This window comes from Desmodus rotundus, chromosome 3 (assembly GCF_022682495.2).
Source record: "Desmodus rotundus isolate HL8 chromosome 3, HLdesRot8A.1, whole genome shotgun sequence".
In the NCBI taxonomy this organism is placed as follows: Eukaryota; Metazoa; Chordata; class Mammalia; order Chiroptera; family Phyllostomidae; genus Desmodus; species Desmodus rotundus.
The window spans coordinates 187,354,640-187,375,523 of NC_071389.1; positions in this window are offsets into that span (position 1 = coordinate 187,354,640).

The following is a 20,884-nucleotide window of genomic DNA, read 5'->3' on the forward strand; positions in this document are numbered from 1 at the left end:
AAGTCTGAACAAGACTTCTACGGCAACATGATTTGTAATGTCCCCAAACTGGAAATAAGTCGGAATTTTATCATTAGTAGAAGGGAAACATTGCTTCATCATCATATGATGGAATATTATATGGCAACGAAATGAATCAACTATTGCAACAAAGAGACACAAAAGAATATGTGCAATATGGTTTCTTTTATATGAAATTCAAAAACAGGCAACACTAATCTGTGATGTTAATCAAAATGTGACTATCTTTGGGGAGTTGGAGGGGGCTAACGTCTGGGAGGGGGCTTCCAAAATACTGATGGTATTCTGTTTCTGAACTGGGTAGTGGCTATATGGACATGTTCAGTTTGTGATGATTTATTCCACAGTACACTTAACAGATGTGTGTTCTTTTCTATACAAATACTAAACTTCAAGAAAAAGGACACGTGAGCACACACATGTATACAGAAGTGTTTTAGGAAGAAGCAGGAGACCACAGCCAGGAGTATGCTCTGTAGCAAGTTCACACTGGCTCCGTTTCTCATGGCTCATCTCTGGGCTTTGACATGCACCGGGCGCTCAAGGATTCCCTTTTCCCAAATCTTCAGGGTCGCAATGATGTTTGACAAGTGGCCATGACACTGATTCTTCCCAAACTAGGTATTTCTGCAGAGACCAGCCCATGGGCCTCATCCATCTTCCTCTTGGAGAAATCCTGAAGTATCACTCAATCCTTGGAGCAGTCTTATTCTTGATTGGGAGGAACAGCCAAGACTCATCACCTCTGGAGACTTGCCCTCACCATTGGGCATCACAGAGATTTCTTAGCAAAGCACAATGACCAGTCCTGTGAACAACTTAACTCAGTTATCATGTTTCCACTCTCCATCTATCTGCTACCTCCCCATGGGTGTACATGTGCCCATTACTCTGGCTTCTGCAGCCAACCTTGAAAGGTCTATCTCTTTCAGCTCCCAAGGTATGAGAGTTTGGATTTTTTCTGATTATTCTGCTGTCCCTTAGTTCTGCATTTATCTTCAAGCTGGAGCCCCTGGTGGTCTTTGAGAAACCTGAGGAGAAGGTCATTAACATAAGATCGCTTCCCCAAATTGACCTTTTATGAAAACTCAAGCTAAAAATCTCCCCAGAGCCTTGTCTTCTCCTAGATTTCGATAATATCACGGGAACTTGAAAGGGGTTCTGAAATGATGCAAATGAAAGGGCTAATCTCAAAACAGTCCAAAGCAAATAGCTTATTTTAATGTCAGTCAATAGATATCTAATGAGGAATTAATATGCAAATAACTATAGCAAAAGGAAATGAAATATAATAATGGGCTAGTTGGTCGTTTATGTTGCTCTTAGGAGATCTGCCTCCATCCATCAGGTTTTAACATACGACCCACAAACTGACAGCCTGCAGACCTAATGTGGCCCACGGATAGGTTTGGTTTGGCTTGCACGATGTTTTAAAACTCAGGAACTTCACACTAAAAACCTATACTTATGACTTCTCTTTAAAAACGGAAAGATCTGGCAATGTTCCCACATGTTAACAACTGCTGGAGCCACCATTTCCCATCGCTTCACACCAGACTGCTCTACTCACTTCCAGGGCTTGTCTGACCCCTTTTAGGAGTTTGTGTTTTCTACCCTGTTATGAAAGTGTCTATCTTCACAGGAAAGTCCAATGAAAGGGGCACTGCAGCTGCCAGCAGGCTCTGTTGGTGGGGACTGGCTTAGGCAGCCATATTTTTAGTGAAGGTACCCCTCCCTCCATCCTTCACTTCTCAGCTGTGGCTGACTTCACCAGCGATGGCACCTGATGTGATGATGGCCCATCCTGAAGCCCGCCAGGGACTCTGGCTTGGCAAGGCAAAGTGAGCAAGGGTAATCACATTCTTCACTCAGAATGTTGGAATTAGAAAACTGAGTGCTTGTTGCCAACTAGCGGGGAAGAAAACTGAAGAGGTTATAAAATCACTTAGCATTGCAGCAACCCAGAGGCCTGTGGAGCTGAGCTGTGGGGTGGGGAGAACCCCGTGAGAGAGGGGACTGGACCCTGTGCACCAAAAGAGGCAGAGACAAGACACCAAGTGGCCCTGCAAGGTTGAGCGTGAAGCTTTGTCTTCTTGATGCCATTCTTAATTCTAGTTCTAGGCAGACACAATGTACTTGGTTTCCAATCCTTGGGTGGCTAAGAGTTAGGGGAAAGTTGCCCCAGTTGTCCTATATCTACCCTTCTTCTTATCGAAATAACACTGTGAATTTCCTTAAGGGGACAACCCACCACAAGAGAAAAGCTGTCTGAGAAGGAAGTCTGTGCCCAGGGGAGAGAAGACTCCCACCGTAATCATTTCCAATGTTTGCTATTTCTCCAGAAATGGTTGCACCCATAAGAAGGCTCTCTAAGTCTTGTTTCAGCATATGTGCTTGTTAACTAAGGTACAATCAAGAAATACAATAATGATGAAATGCATTTCACAAGCATTTATTGAGTATCCTCTGAATACCACCCACCATGGCAGGCACCGAGAGAGCAACAAGATGACCCAAAGGTGCTCGAGGAGCTCCTGATCAGTGGAGAAGGGCAAGTGTGCACAAACTGCTAGAATGTAACAACAGAAGGAAATCCGCCCTAAAGAAATGTTGATCACAACAGTCTTAGGGAACAGACGGGTTGGGGGTGTGGCTTGGTAACCTGGTGTCCTAGCAAATGAGGAGAAGAGATGACAGAGGGAGAACACAACTTACAAGGGGGCACTGACAACTGGACGTTGTTGATGGACACAAAGGGAGGAGAGAAAAGGAACACCGGGACAGAGAGAATGGCCCTTCACGGGGACTTGGGTGAATGACAGCCTGGAATGACAGCCCATAGTTGTCATCACAACGGCACCAAACTGAATAGCACGAAGGAGCAGGGGAGGAAGAGGGCCCTGTGGGTTTGGATGGTCAGGGAATCCTTCCCGAGGTGAGTGCCCTTGAAGTTCACATAGAGTTTAAAGAAGGGTAAGAGGCAGCAAGGGAATTTCAGGTGAAAGAAACCAAAGGCACAGGAAGGTAAAGGAGCCGTCCTTTGTCCTTTTGAGGGGCTGTATGTGTGCATTGGTGGGGGAGGGAAGAGAGAGCAGACCAGCCTCACTGGAGTTGATAGTTCACAGCAGAGGGTGGTGGAAAAACACTGTTGATAAGACCGTCTGGAGCCAGCCTGTGGAAGGCCTTGGATTTCAGGACAAACGGTTTGGACTTGGTCCTGAAGGCAGTGGGAGCCAGAGAAGACTGGGGAAAGGGGGTGACTTGATGAAAGAGTTCCTCATTCATTAAAGAAAAGCACCAGCACAGCTCATTTTTCTCCTTAGAAAACAATCACAGAGTTTAGCTTTAAATGCACTTCCCCCCCAACTCCATGAAAATCATATACCAGCCCCAGCAGGGCCCCCGGGGGGAGTTCACGAGTTCAGACTCAAAGCACAAGATGTGTTTTGCTTGGCATGGAAGCATGTCTATGGGTGATGCATGTCCTCAAATGAGGACAGGGAGATGTGATTAAAAGTTTTATATCAGTTATTCTGACTCTCTCTTAATGTCTTTTCCCTCCACTGATCAGCCTCTGACTCCTCCACTTAAGGAGATTCTGAAAAAAAAATGGCTGTAAGACAGATTGTGTACTTAGTAGCATGTGTGGTGTTAGGAGATGTGCAGGATAAGGCCTTTGCGGGAATTAACTACTGTTTTCTCAAGCTTTCTAAGTCTCACTCGGTTGGTAGCAGTGTTTGGGAACACCTAGCATAGTGTCTGGCACATGGCAAAGACTCAACTAGAACTAATTAGTTACAACGCTATGATTCATATGGCTTTAAAGGGAAACTTTTAATTATTTCTTCTTTTCTTTTTCCCATCCTTCCTGCTCCCTACGTTCTCACTATTTCTTCATTTTTCTGTCCTCCCTTTTCTTTTAGATTTTCTGTTCAGTTCATTCTTCTCTCTTTCCCCCCTCCCCCTCTTTCTTTTCTACTTTCTATCTCCTTGTAACTTTCTTTTTCCTTACAGGAACTGGGAAAGACAAGGGTGTGTGGGCGGCCATGGCGTCCCTCCAAGGAAAGTGTGAGGCTTTGGGCAAAATAGATCTCTCATTTCTTCCAAACATAGGTCTAAACTGAACTCTCTCCAGGCTCCAGTCTTCAATCCAACTTCAGTGGTTTCAGTTGGACTCCATGGAAAGGGACCCCAGGGATGCTGTGTCGTTAGTCTTGTCTTGGAGAAAATCAACTTTCTGTGCGCCTACTTGTCTCGCAGATTGGGGCACCCACACTCCCTCTCTTCAAGTCAATAGAGCCCCAGAGAGACTCTTCCGAGCGAAATGCCTGGCTGAGGAGAAGCAGGACTTCATTAAGGGTTTGATTTATCCCCAAATGATCTATTGTTATGCATCAAACATGTTTTCCCCACGAACCAGTTGGCAGGGAGCGTGCAGATAAATTACTACAAGATGTAACCAGACAAGCTATTCAAAAGGGAAATGGCTCTGTGTGTGTGGAACTCAGGAGAGCACATCTATAAACATGTGTTGGGAAATCAATTCCGTCTAAGTTTGCTGGAAGAAATGAGCTGCTGCCCCCAAACTACCAGCTTGCTTTGATAGCTGACTGTTCTTTTGAGGTCATTGTCCATGGCCTCAGGGGTAAGAATGCAAAAACAAGAGGAAGACCTACTCCAAAGCATCTTCAAAGGGGATACTGGGTTCTCCATAGGCAATTGTGAATTCCCTCCATAGGTACAAGTCATGTTAGCTGACCTTGTTTTGCTGGAGAGAGTGGGTTAGAGTGATTCTATCTGCATACAGCAATATCTAGTTGATGTAATGATAGATTTCAAAAGAATATTAATACATAATATTATATAACATAATATTACATACCATAGCACATGCTGTATAGTTTGATATGGAAGAAAAACCCCTGGGCAAAGCATCAGAGAGAGGTAGGGCATGTGAATCCTACCCGACCATGTGCCACTTGCTAACTCTGTGACTCTTAGAAAGTTTAACTTCTCTGAGATTTCTTCCCCTTTGATAAAGGAGGACAGGCAAGTACTACTTACCTTGCAGATGTGGGGTTGGTTCGTTTGTTTAACACATGTGGTATACCCTATAACTAAGTGCATTGTAACCAATTACATTTAAATGAATTAAACTAAATTAAATGCAATGAACACTTTAGTTCCTCGGTCACACTAGCTACATTTCAAGTACCCCATCACCACGTGGGACTTGTGGCTACTATATTTGGCGCTTCCATTATTGTGGAAAGTTTTATTGAACAGTGCTGTCCCACAACATGCCAGACACAAAGCAGGTACTTTGTCCATTAGTGTGGCCTCCTGCTTCATAGTTGTCAAAGCACTTTTGTGCACAGGACCTGCCTGAAGGGCTCTCTAACCAGCAAATTTGAAATCCCTTTGACAGTCTCTTGGACAAGACTCTCTCTCCATGTGGTGTTCTAATCTGGCTAAGCCTACAAACAGGGTGATTGCTGGGAAATTGGAGAGTATACAGAGAGAGGATTTCTGGGACTTTAGTTAAAAGGTACCAAATGTACCCTATGTTCACTGCAGCATTATTTGCAATAGCTCAGATATGGAAGCGTGTAGGTGTCCACCGATAGATGAATAGATAAGGATGTGACACACTCACATACACAACGGGATATTTAAAAAAGAATGAAATCTGCCATTTGAGACAACATGTATGGACGCAGAGGGTATTACGTTGAGTGAAGTAAGCCAGACAGGGAAAAATAAATACCATAAAATTTCTCTTATATGTAGAATCAACAAAAAAATGAATAAACCAAACAAAAACAAACAGACCCATAGATACGGAAAACAAGACGATGGCTGCCAAAGGGAAGAAGGGACGGGGGATGGGTGAAAAGAAAAAAAAAGATACCAAGTGCATGTGAGAGAGGACCTGACTACCTACAACATGTCCACAACCACACCCAATAATTTATTGCGTTTCACCCCCAGTAATTCAATAATATGACCCTCAAAGTCAATAGCCACAACATATAGCTCAGTAGAGATGATAATGAGAGTAGAAATGAAGTGGAATCGACAATAACAACAAAAACAAATAAACCTGTCAAGAATATCCATCAAATACTTAACATGAGTTTGTGTTGACATGTGTATAACTCCTAATGTTTTATTTATTTGCCTTGGAAAATCTCAGGGTAGATGAAAGCCCCCCCAAGGTGTGTAGTTGAAACTTATGAAATTTTCTCAAAGTCAAAGCAGAGTTGTTGCAAATTCACTTTTATTTGGTTGAAGATAATCTTGACTTCCTAGGGTGAGCCCAACACATCTCTGCCACAGCTGACGGGATCATAGCCTGACGAGAAGGCCCTCCTGATCCTCAGAGAATATTTCCTAGCAGAGAATAAGTAGAGGGAAGGGTGCCCTTCACATGCAGAAGTGAAAAGAACACAAGGTATTGCGATGTTTATCAAATGCTTATTACGTACATCGTTTCACTCATAGTACACAGGTCATCCGATAATTTCCACTATAAACTTAGGAAGTAAAACCATTAATATCCCCATTTTACAGATGAAGGATTGAGGCACTGAATAGTTAAGAACTCGCCCAAGGTCATGACCTAGTAAATGGAGCCAGGACTTGACCCTGGGTGGTCTAACAAAAGTTCACATTCTTAACCACAGTTCTCTGAGGCCTGTGGGGTAAGTGGGGTAAGTGACCTCTGTGGTTTCCTCATTTAGTTTCAAAAAACTTTGAATTCTTTTATAATATTGAGGGGTTTCCTTCTGCGGTTTTTCTGGTCACTGTAGGAAACAACTCTGTATGTTAAAGAAAATTATAGGGTTAAAAATAATGATGAAAACATTGCTCCCTAGATAAGGTAACCTGTGAATCTATGTAAACAAGCATTTCATGAATAAATAAAGACAACACATGCAAATGAGACAGTGAAATCATTTTACCTTTAAAGGTGCAGAACCATTTCATCTTCAAAGGTTGAGTGAAGAGATGGTCGAGTAAATAGGAGAACTTAGAAGGGAGGGTCAGCAAACCAAGACCTGGATGTGGGCCAGCTGCCTGCTTTTGTAAACAGTTTCAAAACACAACCACATCCAATAATTTATTGAATTTCACCCCCAATTAATTCAATAATATGGCCCTCAAAGTCTATAATATTTACCATCTGGCTCTTGCAAACAAAAAAGCTCACCAACGCCTGTCTTAAATGACTGAAAAAATAGAATTATATTCTGGCAGTGGGTCCAATAGACTCTAAACCTATATCCATCCTTTTCAGTAGACTGAAAATGCAGGACTTTAGTGATACAGTGTTAATAAAATTTGACATTGTTTAGTCCTATATAAACCAAAACTGCAAATAAGGGGGGTTCCTGGTCACATGGCAAACATTTATAATAAAACATTGTTGCAGTTCTGAATTTGAAAGCCAAAGGCAATACTTAGATAGGGTAGAATGAGTAGCTGCTCTGTGATCCTCCAAATCGCCTTCCTGTCTGTAGCTCTAATCACAAATAATCATCACAATTATCCTTGTTTCACTTTCCCTGACTGAGTTTTTCAAAAGCAGGTATGTCTTTTGTAGCCTGGTTCTTAGCAATGACTGGTACAGAGTGAGCACGTAGTAACAGCAGAACGAAGAGCCGTGTGGCTGAACGTTGAAAGATCCAAGCATAAGAGATGGCGGAGCAGCCACAGTACAGGGGAGTTCGGGCAGAGCGGTGCTCAAAGACGGGGCGACCCAGCAGTGAACTCGCGAAAATCACAGCATCGCTCCCTTACCAAAGTGCCAATACAACTCACAGAGAGCCAGGTAATCATCTGACTTTTCCTTTCCATTATGGGCCAGGGACACGCTCTATATATAGGAGACCATTCTGCGTGGTGTGGGCCCAGCTCCCACTTGGAAAGGCCAGTGGAGAGCGAGGTCTGGCACACAGGACCCATGCCCACGGATAGGTTCTCCCCTCGGGAATCAGGCCTGCATTGTACCTAGACCGCTATGAGGCTTGCTTTTGCTAAAACTCCCTCACCCTGAATTGAGGCAGCAAATGTTTACTGCGTATCTTTAAAGTGACTTCCTAAAATCTTTGCTAAACCTTCCAAGGACGAGTGTAACCAGTTCAACCACTTTCCCCTTTACATTTGCAAATATCCTTCCTTTTTTATGTAATTAGCAACATCCTCTCCTTTGTTTTCTGTAAACGGTAACCACCTAAAGTGAACCTGTGCATAGTAAATGAGGACCGTCCTCAATGTAATGTGCGCAGAAAAGCAATAATAGCCTGTCAAGGCAAGGGTCCGTGCTCTCTTCTTGAGAGAGTGGCCATGCTACCCCTTTTCTCCACAAGATTTCTGTAGTCCGTGTGAATTTGTCCACGGCTGCCATAACACATGGATCCCGCTGGCCAGGATCCGCATCAACACTCTGCTCAGCTTCTTCCAAATCACAAGAACTCAAAGAAATAGGTTATTCTCTTTATTTCATAAGTAGGAGGTTTTAAACCCAAGGAGTTTGAATCCAGAGATAAAAACTTATAATAATAATGATACTATATTGGTTTCCTTGGTAGTTTTCGAGACATTCTATGGGGAGCTGTAACCTGATGTGTGTGTCTGCATTTCTATAGAACACTCAAAACCAAACCTAGTTTTTTTGGACAGTTGTTCATTTTACAACCAACTTAGGAGAGCAACTGGCTTCTGTAAAAGAAAGCATATTATTTGAACAGGGATAGTCTATTGTCTACATACTCTATTGTCTTTGGATTTCCAGCATTCTTCAGGGATTTTTCTATCTTCATTATGCTTTCTATGTAATTAAAAATATATTATTTCAAATCTGTAAAAACTAGAAAAGGTTTAGCTATAGATCCTTTCTACTTAAACTCCACTCTGAGGTCCAGCCGCATCAGCATCGCTTGGGAGTTTAAAGTCTGAGGAGCATGGACTCTGATGCTACAGAAGCATCACTGACTCCCCCAAAGGAATAGTAATTTGTACCTCTGGTTAAGAGGCCATGAGGGTCAAGCTGATAAAACTTTGATATGCTGGGAGGAGGTTCCATCCTAGCTGTGAAAAGGCCTAGTGGTCTTTTTTGCTCAACTCCTCTACCCCCTCTCCCAAGCAGCTGCCAATACCAAACTCTTCCTCGACAGCTGGGAAAAAAGAAAGAAAAAACTCACGGACATGGACACCGGTGTGGTGATTGCCGGGGTGGGGGTGGGGCGGGAGGTGGAGGAGGGTCTGGGGGGATAAATGGAGATGGAAGGAGACGTGGCTGGAGGTGGAGAACACACAACACAGTGCGCACATGATGTGTTGTGGAACTGTGCACCGGAAACCTGAATAATTTTGTTAAACAGTGTCCCCTCAATAAATTCAATAAAAAGAAAAAAAAAGAGCTAATGGTTCACATCCTGAGTACATGCATAATGGACAATAGAGTCACCTGGGGAGTTTCTACAAACCCCAGCTCTGTTCAGGGGTTTTGGGGGTTTTATACAAATTTTAAGATTAGCTTTTTTATTTCTGTAAAAAATGTCATTGAAATTTTGATAGGATTCCCTTGAATCTATCAATGGCTCTTTATTTTTTCAGATAGTTAAGTGTTAGTTTAGACAAACACAGGTGATTTTTGTATATTGATTTTGAATCCTGAAGCTTTACTTAATTTATTTATTAGTTCTAACCATTTTTTAGTGGAGTCTCTAGCATTTTCTATATCTCTGCCATTGCAGAGATAATTTTTCTTCTTTTCAAATTCGGATGTCTTTTATTTCTTTTTCTTTCGCATTGCTCTGGCTTGGACTTTCAGTACAATGTTGAGGGAAGAGGAGGGTGAACACGCTTGTCTCATTCCTGACGTTCGGAGAAGCTTCCAACTTTCAACCGTTGAGATGGATGTTAGCTGGGGGCTTGTCATTGAGCCCTTCATTATGTTTAAGTACGTTTCTTCTCTACCTGATTTGTCGAGAGGTTCTTTATTATTATTATAAAATGATGTTGAATTTTTAAGTGCTTTTTCTATATTTATTGATCTAATCATATGATTTTTACCTTTCATTCTGTTTATGTGGGGTATTACATTCATTGACTTGAATATTTTGAGCCCCCCTTGCCTCCATGGGGGCAAAGGATAAATCCCATGAATATAACTTGAGAAAGACCAAAGCTGGACACGTAACACTTCCTGATTTTAAACTATACTGCAGATCCACCTTGATCAAAAAAGTACAGTTCTGGCATAAAAACAGACATGTTCCAATGGACAGAATTGAGAGCCCAGAAATAAACCTGTGGATATACAGTTAACAAATGCTTAACTCTCTTCGATAATGATGTTGGGAAACTGGATATTCACCTAAAAAAGAGTAAAAGTGGACCCCTGTCTTACAACAGTCACAAAAAATAATTTGAAATAGATTAAGGACTTAAAAATAAGACCTAAAATTATAGAACTCCTAGAAGAAAACTCCTTGACATTGATATTGGCAAAGGTATTTTTGGATTTGACAACAAAAGCACAAGCAACAGAAGTAAAAATCAACAAATGAGACTACATGAAACTCAAAAGCTTCTGCACAGCCAAAGAAACAGCCAACCAAACATAAAGGCAATCTATGGGATAGGAGAAAATATTTGCAAGTCATTCATCTAGTAAGGGGTTAATATCCAAAATGTAGGAGGAACTTAACTCAATAGCAATTATAACTAATTGTTATTAATTATAATAATAACCTGATTTAAAATGGACAAAGGAACTGAATAGACATTTTCCAAAGAAGATATCAAATGGCCAGTAAGTACATGACAAAGTGCTCAACGGCACAAACCGTCATGGAACACAAATCGCAATCACCGTGAGGGATCACCTCACACCTGTTAGAATGGCTGTCACCAAAACCACAGGAGACAACGAATGCCAGAGAGGATTTGAAGAAAGAGGAAAACCCTGGTAGCTTTGGTAAAATGTAGCAACTGTGGAAAACAGTGTGGAGACTGCTCCCAAAATCTAAAGTGGAACTACCACTTGATCCAGAAATCTTACTTCTGGCTACTTGCCCAGAGGAAATGAAATCACTATCTCATAGAGAGGTCTGCACCCCATGTTCATTGCGGCATTATTCACAATAGTCAGGACATGGAGACAACCTGTGTGTTCACTGCCAGGTAAACGGATATAGAAGATGAGATATATATGTACAATGAAATATTACTCAGCCTTTAAGAAGAAGGAGATTCTGCCACTTGCCACAACATGGATGAACCATGAACACATTATTCTAGTGAAATAAGTCAGAGGGAGAAAGACAAACACTGCGTGATCCCATTTACATGCGGAATCTGAAGAAAGCTGGACTTGTAGGAACGGCAGAATGGGGGTTTCCTGGGGCTGGGGGTGGGGGAAACTACAAGATAAATAAGTTCTGGGCATCTAATGTACAGCTTTGTGACTCTAGTTAGCAATCCTGTATTGTAGAATTGAAAGGTGCTAAGAAGTAAATGTTAAATGTTCTCACCATAACAACAAGAAAATGGTAATTATGCGAGGTGAAGGAGGTGCTAACTAACCTTATTGTGACAAACATTTCACAACAGATATGTGTTTCAAATCATCACATTGTACTGCTTACACATACAACACAATGGTATGTGTCAATTATATCTCAATCAAGTTGGAACATAAATTTGAAAAACCCAGAGCCCAGGCTGCTTACCAAAGCAATTAGTTCAGAATCTGAAAGGGTGGGATCCAGGGCATAAGCATTTTTAAAGACCTTGAGGTGATTCCAAAGTGCCGCAAAGGTTAATCCCTCTCTTGGAAATAAGCTGTTTGTTGCTGGGGAGGAGTGGATATGCTTCTGTTTGCTTTGAGCCTTTCCCATGACATAATGTTCCTACACCGACCTTCTTCTCTTGTGTCACCTCTGACAAAGATTCTGTCCTTGACCAAGCTTTATTCGAGCCCTCTGAGTCCTCTGCTGAGGGAGGCCTAAACGTGGGCTAGTCTTGTAGAGTCACGTTTAGCAAGAATCCTCTCGAGTAGATTTAGCCGTAATTCCTCACCCTCTTAATAATTTTCCATCCACCAACCCTCCACCCAGCTTCTTGGCTATAAATCTCTCTCTCTTGGGTGTTCAGAGTTGAGCCTGATCTCTCTCCTTTATACCAAAGTCTCTCTTTGAAAAAGTCTTCCTCACCATCTCACAAGTGCCAACATACTTTTAACACTACTACTCACCCTTAATGTCTCACTTAAACCCTTAAATTTTGTTTCCACTAAGAAGCCTGAATTAGGTGCCCTCCTCTGTGCTCACAGCGCTCCTCTCCACTCCTCCTATGAATCACTATTACAATTTTCTGCGTACTTTTCTCCACGTCCCATTTGACTCAAAATGTCGTGATGGCAACACAGCCTCCACCTTGTTCATCCTGAAAACAGCCGAAGAAGCAGTTCTCATTCATTGCATCACACACTGGCCGCGTGTCACCCCTCTGCCTATTGGCTTAGCTAATACCTATTCCAACCCTCTCATCATCTCCATTTCACAAGGGACAATCTGAGGATGGGAAAATTAATTAACTTGCCTAGGTCACACTGCTAGGGAGTCCTTATTACCCACTTCAGTTCCCAGCACATTGTAGGGTGTTTAATAAAGATTTGTTGAGTGAAAGAATAAATGCATGGGTTGCTTTCCTTTTCAATCTGTTCACACGCTCTCTGAGACTGAAACCACACTGAGATTCCCTTCGCCTGTTCCCCACCCTGCACCCAATATTTACTGAAGCTCGGTCTTGACCTCTTCTAAGTTCTCTGCTACAGAATGGAGGGGCTGAAAGCCCTGAACTTCATATGGCTGATCAGAATCAACTTCTGCATGAAAGAGCTTGTATTCTGGCTTGTTTGACAGAGCGTGCTTACAGGAAAATAAAATCAGAGGAGAGACGTGTATGTGTCACATTTCTTGAAGTGTGTCCCTTCAGGTTACCATCTCAAGCTACCTCCCAGCCTTCAGGCCGAGGGCCCAGTGTGGAGGGAGTAAGGCATGGAATTGTCGCAAGGACCCTGAAATCCTTAGACAGATCGCACATTTTCTGAAAAGTGAAATCAGCGTTATTCTTCACTCCTAGATGTGCTGTTGGGTGGTAATGCTCTCATAACTGATAAAACATGAGTTCACTTACAATTATCATCAAATCCATATTGGCTTCCCATCCTCTTACTTAATAAGTACACATAGCAGCACTGATATATTTTGTGGGGGCCAGTGGGATTTTTCAAGTTATTAACAGTAATAAAAATTCTAACTATTTATTAACTTGGCAGTGTATTGTGGATGCAGATGATCTCATTTAATTCTCCACCAACCCTTTGAGGTAGGTGCTATTATTCCCATTGTACACGTGAGGAGCAGCTTCTAGAACACTGATAGTATTTTCTGTTTAATACTGTGATGAAGACTGGACACCTAGGGGGCTCTGCCAGGCCTGTGCCAGAGGGGCACCAAAACAACAGGCCCATGCAGGCTCGGAACGTGTGGGTGGGGGTGAGGGAAAAGCTAATACCTGTATCTGGATGTGGAGGAGGGGTCTCAGGTAGACTGACAGTGCCTAGAACTTGGGAGTAGGTGGAGATCTAGGAAGCAGGTGGTATATGCCCAGAAGATTAGCAGGAACTGAAGTGTTTGTCTAGGCAAATGGAACGGCAATAATGCCCGTCTGTTTGAGGCAAATGGCGATCATCTTGGGTGGAGCGGGAAGAATACATAAGGGACTTGGGCCCTCTAATGCCTAGGAAAAGTGGCACGTGATTCCTAAAGTATTCGTTGAGTCCCTGCTGTGTTCTAGGCACAACACAAGAGGCTAGAATTCAGTTCTGAGCCAAAGGGATGTGATGTCTTTCTTAACTGGAATTGTTTAGCGAAATTTTTCAAATATTAACATAATACACAATTTGAAACTGTGGCCAGTGTGATAAAGGAAAGCTACAAGGTGCTACACAAGTAAACAATAGGGGAATCTGATCTTATTTGGGGGGATACACAGAGGAAGGGAAGGAGAGTGAACCTTCCTGGCAGAGGAAACAGCTTATGCAAAGGCCCTGAGGTGGAAGGAAGAGGATGCATTTGAAAAAATGAAAGAATGCCAATATGTATAGACCCCAGTATGTTGAGAAAAAATACCTCTGTCTGGGAACAGCGAGGGCTCTGGGCAGGAGTTATGAGTGGGGCTTGTACCTTGAACGACACAACAGGGACCAAGCTGTGCTAACTTATGTCTAAGCTAAGACCAGAAAGATTAAGCCTATTGAACTGCAGGTCTGAGCTTCCTCAACTTGACCCTCACTAGGAATGCAGGTAGTCCCATTCGAGCCTCAGTATACTGCCTAGCAGATTTTCAGGTAACAGGTACCCTGATTACGGGCCAAGGGAATTGGGTTTAAGCCCTTGTTCTACCTCTTTTTCAACTAGGACCCACCGGGGCTCTGCTGGCCCTCTGTAATTGTGCCTCCGGTGGTTCTTGGGTTAAAACTGTTTGTGGCTCTGGTTCAGAGCTGTGGTCTTCAACCTTAGCTGCACATTTGAGTAACCTGGAGGAGTATTACAGTGCTGCTGCCTTAGCCCCACACCCATGGCCTCTGATTTCATTGCTCAGAGTGCAGATTGAGCATCAAGACCTTGAAAAGCTCCCAAACTGATTCTAATGTTCAACCAAGTTTGAGAACCACGGTTTGAGAAGCTAGTTCCCAAATGCCGGTCCACAGATCAGCTGTATCAGAAGTACCTGGAGGGTTTATAAGGAGATTTCCAGCCCCTAAGAGGAGACCTAGCATGACAGGATTCCTAAGGATGAGGCCCAAGAACGGGCCCTTGAAAATTCTCCTGAGACACAAAACAAAAATGAAGCACTAGGTGATTTTTGAAGCTATCCAGGTTTACTGAGACTAGATTTAGATGAGGGCACCCCAAACTTTAAACTGACTCAGTCTGGAGTGGGGCCTGAGAGTCTGCCTTTCTTCACAAGTTCCAAGGTGCCATGGCTGCCTGAGGATCACATGTCCAGGAGGCTTCAGGAGACGCAAGTGAAAGAACGAGGGGCTTTCTCTCAAATCTGCCAAGTGTGGTGCCTGAAATCTGTTCACATACAGGGACCTTATTTATATGCCTTGTTCCCTTACCAGATCACTCTCTTCAGGGCAGTGACTGAGACTCTGTCATCTCTCCACCTCTAGCATCAAAACGCAGTGCTCAGCACATTAGGAGCACAATAAATGGGTTTTGAATTGAATAAATACCATGATGTCCTCAGGGCCCAAGCTGTGGAGCCAGTCGAAGGTGAGACATTGCTATAATGAGGGCCCTCTGCCACTTCCAGTCATAAATTCCAGTTGGATGGGGTCCAATGCGAAGCTGTGTACTACCCAAGCCTGCTCTGTAGGGGGTAGGGTCAAAGCAGGGCTCTGGAATATTAATAATTCAGAGCAATGACCACAGCTATGATATTTACAGACCCATGAAGCACAGAGGTTGTTCACACAGCTATAGACTCCAAGGACTTAGTCCGCTCCAAATGGAGCATGTATATTGCCCAGCGCTGCCAAAAACCATACGGGTCATTAGCTTTTACTATACAGAGAAATGCGCCAGGCCTGGTGCTAAAATGACATGATAAAGCACAGTTGACAGGAACGGTCAAAAGCAAAAGCGCAGCGGGAGCGGAACTGCTCTGGGGGACGTTGCTCATGCCTTTGGAACAGGAGAAAAATGCCTCTGCCTGTCCGTTTGGAGGCCCAGGCTGGTTGGAATCTGACAAGGACTTATTACTTTAGGAACTTTTTTCAAGGCTCTGGTTTCTTCCCCTGGATTCTCCTCACGTGGTGATGGATGTTTTTCCCCCCCGAATACTTTTTGATGCTGTGACTCTTTGTGTGGTTTGTGAGTTACATATTGAGAGGGCTTCAGGAGAGAGAAAGGAGTAGAGAGACAGAGCAGAGAGCAAGAGACAAGGAGAGACACACAGAGACAAAGAGATAGAGGGGGGAAGAGAAAGAACACATGGGAAAGAGCAGGGACATCAGACAAGGATGGAGGGTGGGAGGATCCCAGGTTGAGTTCCGCCTCCATTTTGGTTCTTTGTTCTCAAGGATGGCCAACCTGTCCTTCAAAGGTACTTATATAGTTTGTCTATTAAGCCCGACAAGAGGCACAACATTTGGGGGCTCACCCTTCAGCCCTGACAACCTGCCGCCTCTCACCATGGACTCTCACTCTATCTTTTTCTGCCACCATCAGGCTTTCACTTTCTGTCCAAGGCTAGGCTGTCTGGCTCAGGGGGATTTACATTTTACGAGTGAAAACTTTTTTTACTTTTTACTGAAATCATTAAGACCTAGCCTCATAGCAAGTTTGATGATTATAATATAATATCGTTGTCTATACTTACTATTCTGTGTGTTAGCTCTCTAGGATGTATTTACTACTTGTCTCAGGTTTACCCTCAGACAACATCTGTCCTACCCCCGCCCCACCTGCCCCTGCATCCCCTGGTAACCACCGTTTTACTCTGTTTCTACAAGTTTGGCTAAAAAGAAATGATAATTCTGTGTGACGTGACAGAGGTGCCAATTATCACAATGGCAATCGTATTACAATATATTCATGTATGAAATCCACATTTTACACCTTAGATATATACAACGTTATGCTTCAAACAAACCTCAATTAAAAGAAAAGCTTTCTCAGGCTTTTAGAACCCAACTTTATTTTACCCATCACACTTGAATCTCTTTACTCAACTTCCCCACATGCCTTGGGCTCTCCCCTCTGCACGCAGCCTGTGGTCAGTCTCATGCTGTGCTTCCCACACCTCACTGCATCCATGGTATAGATCCCACCTGCAAAGGTACAAATAGCCCAGTGCTTCCCAAAGTGTGTTCCCTGAACCATCTGCTTCAGAATTGGGGGAGAGGGGGTGCAAGTAGCAGAGGAGGAAGATAATTTTTACATACAGAGACCTGGGCCCAGTCACCTCAACTCTATAAAATCAGACTGGGGCGGGGGAATGACTTTCGAAAGCTGCATTTTTAATCCTTGACCCACATGATTCTGATAAAAAGGAAAGTTTGAGAATCTCAGCAGGACCAGCCCTGCAGACTTCCCAAATTCTTTCTTCTTCAAGACCCTGCTCAGAAGATCAGAGACCGCCCTACTTCAACACACAGTGGAAGGTCCAGAGCCTGGGCCATACACTTTCCATAAGTCACTTAAATTCTCCAGCCCTATGCTTTCTCATCCAGAGGCAGAAGATGGCATCTAGGCCATGAATGGCCACAGGGACAGGACAGGTAACCTCTGTACCAGAAGGCAACTGGCATGGCGGCACAGGGGAGACTGGAGGCTGCAGGCTCTGACTGAGCAGAGAAGCGGCTGCTCTATCACAGTCCATTGGGACTGGGTGGGTGTGCCCTCCAGAAATGCCAGATCTGAATTTTTAAGAGAAGCCATAAATCTGGATTTTTTTTGTAAGTGTGTCTGATTTCTTTTAACTGGTTAATTTCTTGTAACAGGCCAAACAAAATACACGTGTGGGGAACATTCAGGCTGTGAGTCCACTTGTGCAACCTCTGGACAAGAGCTCTGTAGGGTTGCCTTCGGCGTGAGGATTCTTAGGCACTTGCCCCTGAACCTCCCTGGTTGAATAAGTTGTTCTGTCACTGGTTGCAGCTTCTCTGCCATCCCCTCCCCTTTCTGGGAAAACCAAAGGCTTTTGTCTAAGCACTTTGCTGTACTAACTTTAATCTTCACCACAACCCTATTAGAAAGGCATTATCATTCACAATTTGTACATAAGGGAATGAAGTTAAGTAACTTGCCCAAGATCATGCAGTTAGCAAGTGGAAGAGCCAGAATCCAAAGTCAAAATGCCTGATTCCAGCGTCTGTGTATCATACACTTACCGACTAGGTTGGCACACTTTCAAAAGTGAAAGGAGATACTGTTAATAACAATACCAGGACAACAGATGTAAACCACAACTATTGTAGGCCAACCAGGACCTAAGGCCTCCCTGCATCTTCTTCCACTCCAAACGTACTCTTTGAGTGGTCTGCAATTTCAGGAAAAGGACACTGACTTTGCAGCCACACTCTGGCTTAACTGAGCTGAAGCAAATAGGACTTTGCTCAGTGCCTGCTCCTTGGTAGGAACTCAACACATGTCTGTTTCCTTCAGTCAAGTTCAGCTGGGGAATATACTCAAGGATAGCCTAGAGCCCTGATTCTTGAAGAACTCATAATACAATTGATAGGGAAACGAAGAACATAAATGAAAACTCTTAAAAGGTCATGCAAAGTCTGAACAATCTGGGCTGAGCCCAGGAGTCCAGAGACGGTCTCTCTCTCAGGTTTTCAATTTCTAAGGGTGAATGAGGCTCACACTGAGTCTTGAAGACTGAGTATAAGATGGAAAGGCTAGAGTTGTGGATAGCTTCAAAAAAAGACAAAGAGTTCACTCGGAAATTAAAGAGAGACTCAGGAGGGTCTTTGTGACTGAACTCGGTGTTTCAACTCCATTCCAACTTTTATCATACTCTACATAGGACGGCACAGGAAAATGTCCTTTTTGTTTAAAGTTCTGCGTACTCTGTCATTATTTTGCACCCATTCACAAACCCCTAGAGGACCCTGGTGAGGACTCGAACCTCCTAGGCACTGAAAGTCCAGGCAGCAATTTCCGAGGAGAATTGGCCTGTGGTTTTTGAGAACTTCTGAATTAAAGAGTTTTGAACAGAATGCTGCCCATCACAATGGGTTTTACCGTAAGAGCAACAGCTGCTAGGTACTTCGTCCCCCTGGTTTATGTAAAAAGGAAGAGCAATTTCATCCTGCTTTTTCTCAAGTGCGGGAAATTCTAAACTGGCTCAACACTTCCCTCTAGTGTGCGAAATGGGAAGACGTGAGGATGAGAGAGCTTTCGTGACAAAGCCAGCTAGGTAGACTGGAGAAGGTGAGAGGAAAGAAACGCTCTCGTATCTGCAGAAGGTCCATGAATTTATAAATATTTAAGTGTCCTAAGAAACAGACAAATCTTTCCATGATAATAAAAAAAAGTTCTAAGACGGTACTTCCCACAGATTAGAATGTGCTACAAAGCACCGGTCCTGTATGGTCTTCTCTTCCCCCAGCCTCTCTAAGGGCCTTGGTTACATAAGTTAGGTGTCCTCTGCACACCATGTTCCTCAACCCCCTGTCACAAAATCAGTGTTTCGTAAGGGCTGGAAGAGTAAAGGCTCTGGAAAGTTATGCAGTGATGAAATTCCATTTCCCACACATTTTTGACCACTGAACTTTTTCTAATTTTTTTCTCATACCTCCATGCCATTCCCCTGGGACGACTGCTCGTGGAGCATGATTTGGACCAGGCTAGAGGGAAAAAACACAAGGCTCTTACCTTAAGCTCCCCATATGATGAAAGAAGGCCTGTCCCACAGGTGTTGGTGGCTCCACTTTTCTTGCAAAAATCTAGCTCAAAAGGAAATCAATAGAGCTGACCAAAGCAAAAAGCAGAAGAACGGGATGATGACTGATGCCAAATATCTGGTCCATAGTGCCAAGGACGGGAGATTCCACAGGAGGCTGAGGGCTAATCCAGTCCTGCCCCACCCCACAGCCAGCCCAGTCCAGTCTTTAAACAGGACACATAACCTACTTACAGTCCTCCTCATGCGTCACACTCACTCTATGTGTATCAAAGTTCATCCGAGGCTCCGTTCAAGTGTCCCCTTCTTCAAATTTCCTCCTGACTCTAGGCCCCATTGAGCATTTCCTTTTCTGACCTTCAATTAGATCGTCCTATTATTTATTCATCAAAGACGCATTCAATACCCGCTACATGCACAACACAGTGCTGGGAACACAGATCAAGAAAAGGCGAAGAGCCTCCCCTCAGGAGCTCGCAGTTCCTACCACTGGAGGGAGATGTGAAGAGGAAACAGCACAGGCTCCGCTCCAAGAAAGACCGCAGCTGATGAAGATACAGGAAGTTGCAAACATGTTTGCTTGTAGAGCACATCCAACAGGGCTCTCACCATGATTGCAGGGAGTGCCCGGGACAAGGCTGGGCTCCGGGTAAACACGCTATGGATACTCGCTTGTTTTGTTGTTGTTGTTACTGCCACTGCTGTTATACGTTACGTTTGTGTTCCATTACTTTATTCTCATTTTTCTGCCCAAGAAAATTGGAGGGTAAGAGGCCATCTCCTCCAAAAGTGGTGTAGTTGGTGAAAGTATTTCTTTAGTTAATGACTGGTAACTACCAAACCAATGACACTATATTTCTCCGCCTGTAAAATGATGCAATCCATGACTGTCCTTTGGCTAATTTCATTGATTCATCAATTCCTTCCTTTATTCGTACGACTAATATGGATGGATCCCCATTATGTGCCAGCCCATGTGCTCGGCAGGGGGAATTTAGTGATAAACAAGACAGATACGGTCTCTGTCTCCTGGAGCTTGCTTTATCCCAGGTAGGGGAGATAATTTAAATGGTATTATGTTATGTGAATGTATTTTTTGAGATGTAGGGATGGGAAAATGTAGAGTATTATAGTAACTTAAGCTCTATTGCCACGCTTGGCCTCCAGTCTCTGGAACGGAGGCTGTCACATGCTTACCTGGCCCTGTGCCTGGTTTCATAGGCACTTTCAGAAGTGTCTGCCGAACAAATTAATGAGTGGAGAAATTAATTAGAAGCATTGTTACTGAAATTCCATCTGCTACCCAAGCAGTAATCATGGTGAAAAGAAATGGGTCAGTACGAATACATGTGAGTTAATGAAC